The 2,500-nt window shown below is 51.1% G+C and overlaps 1 non-coding gene across 1 annotated transcript; it reads right to left on the reverse strand.

Moving 5' to 3' along the window:
* Positions 1 to 281: 281 nt before the first annotated feature.
* Positions 282 to 436, reverse strand: LOC143350794 (5.8S ribosomal RNA). Its single transcript, XR_013081260.1, has one exon. It is a non-coding gene; the product is annotated as a 5.8S ribosomal RNA (ribosomal RNA).
* Positions 437 to 2,500: the final 2,064 nt, after the last annotated feature.

Genomic DNA, 2,500 nt, shown 5'->3' on the forward strand with positions numbered 1-2,500 from the left:
ACGACGCACGACGCCGTAAAACACTCGCGCGAGTCCAGACTGATCTCTGCCTCACCACGCAAGGGGTGCGCAAACTTGCCAATAATATATAATATTTATTCTTTTTCGTACGTCCAGCGACAAACGCCAACGAAATACCCAAATTCTCGCTCGTACGTTGATACCTTTCTCTTCATCGACCCGGCTCCGAAACGTTCTTCGCCATCTCCCCGAAAGGAGAGGTAAACGACGGCGGGGTTAGGGAATCTGAGAACAACGCAAGCAGTTTTAGGACAAGTGAACGACCCTCAGCCAGGCGTGGTCCAGGAATTTTATCCGTGGACCGCAATGTGCGTTCGAAATGTCGATGTTCATGTGTCCTGCAGTTCACACGTTGACGCGCAATTAGCTGCGTTCTTCATCGACCCACGAGCCAAGTGATCCACCGTTCAGGGTAATCATATACAATTTACAATTTTTTTCTTTGTATTTAAAAATGCTCCTTGTTCTTTGCTTTAAAAATATTCGATGTTCGCACCTCCGACCAGCGTATCGACGGAGGATTGAACGCGCCATATCGACGACAAAAGTTTCTTTTTGTTTCCTGAATGACGGAAAACCATCGTTCGACGGCCGGGCGTACAGTACATTCAAAAGCCTTTGCGCGTGGCTGCGACCAAACGGGTATAATACACCCGTATATTCTTGGTTCCGAACAGTAACTTCACGCGCAATCGGGCGAACGCACGCGGCAGCGCCCATCGGTTGCTCGATGAAATCGATGCGATAAACTACAGCCTTCTCGGCTGGTCGTCGTTAGTCGCGCGAGCAACGGATGGCCGCACAATCGACGCGTCGTCGTTTGCGATTATTCGCCTCACGTTAGCCATGAGTATGTATATTATTCATTTACGAACGAACGCGGCAGCGTCCATCGGTTGCTCGATGAAATCGATGCGATAAACTACAGCCGTCTCGGCTGGTCGTCGTTAGTCGCGCGAGCAACGATGGCCGCAAAATCGACGCGTCGTCGTTTGCGATTATTCGCCTCAAGTTAGCCATGAGTATGTATAACATTCATTTACGAACGAACGCGGCAGCGTCCATCGGTTGCTCGATGAAATCGATGCGATAAACTACAGCCGTTTCGGCTGGTCGTCGTTAGTCGCGCGAGCAACGATGGCCGCAAAATCGACGCGTCGTCGTTTGCGATTATTCGCCTCAAGTTAGCCATGAGTATGTATATTATTCATTTACGAACGAACGCGGCAGCGTCCATCGGTTGCTCGATGAAATCGATGCGATAAACTACAGCCGTTTCGGCTGGTCGTCGTTAGTCGCGCGAGCAACGATGGCCGCAAAATCGACGCGTCGTCGTTTGCGATTATTCGCCTCAAGTTAGCCATGAGTATGTATATTATTCATTTACGAACGAACGCGGCAGCGTCCATCGGTTGCTCGATGAAATCGATGCGATAAACTACAGCCGTTTCGGCTGGTCGTCGTTAGTCGCGCGAGCAACGATGGCCGCAAAATCGACGCGTCGTCGTTTGCGATTATTCGCCTCAAGTTAGCCATGAGTATGTATATTATTCATTTACGAACGAACGCGGCAGCGTCCACCGGTTGCTCGATGAAATCGATGCGATAAACTACAGCCGTCTCGGCTGGTCGTCGTTAGTCGCGCGAGCAACGATGGCCGCAAAATCGACGCGTCGTCGTTTGCGATTATTCGCCTCTGGCTATCCGTGAGTATGTATAATATTCATATACGAACGAACGCGGCAGCGCCCATCGGTTGCTCGATGAAATCGATGCGATAAACTACAGCCTTCTCGGCTGGTCGTCGTTAGTCGCGCGAGCAACGATGGCCGCAAAATCGACGCGTCGTCGTTTGCGATCATTCGCCTCAGGCTATCCGTGAGTATGTATAATATTCATTTACGAACGAACGCGGCAGCGTCCATCGGTTGCTCGATGAAATCGATGCGATAAACTACAGCCGTTTCGGCTGGTCGTCGTTAGTCGCGCGAGCAACGATGGCCGCAAAATCGACGCGTCGTCGTTTGCGATCATTCGCCTCAGGCTATCCGTGAGTATGTATAACATTCATTTACGAACGAACGCGGCAGCGTCCATCGGTTGCTCGATGAAATCGATGCGATAAACTACAGCCGTCTCGGCTGATCGTCGTTAGTCGCGCGAGCAACGATGGCCGCACAATCGACGCGTCGTCGTTTGCGATTATTCGCCTCAGGCTATCCGTGAGTATGTATAACATTCATTTACGAACGAACGCGGCAGCGTCCATCGGTTGCTCGATGAAATCGATGCGATAAACTACAGCCGTCTCGGCTGATCGTCGTTAGTCGCGCGAGCAACGATGGCCGCACAATCGACGCGTCGTCGTTTGCGATTATTCGCCTCAGGCTATCCGTGAGTATGTATAACATTCATTTACGAACGAACGCGGCAGCGTCCATCGGTTGCTCGATGAAATCGATGCGATAAACTACAGCCG

Source organism: Colletes latitarsis, unplaced genomic scaffold (genome assembly GCF_051014445.1).
Source record: "Colletes latitarsis isolate SP2378_abdomen unplaced genomic scaffold, iyColLati1 scaffold0039, whole genome shotgun sequence".
Lineage (NCBI taxonomy): Eukaryota > Metazoa > Arthropoda > Insecta > Hymenoptera > Colletidae > Colletes > Colletes latitarsis.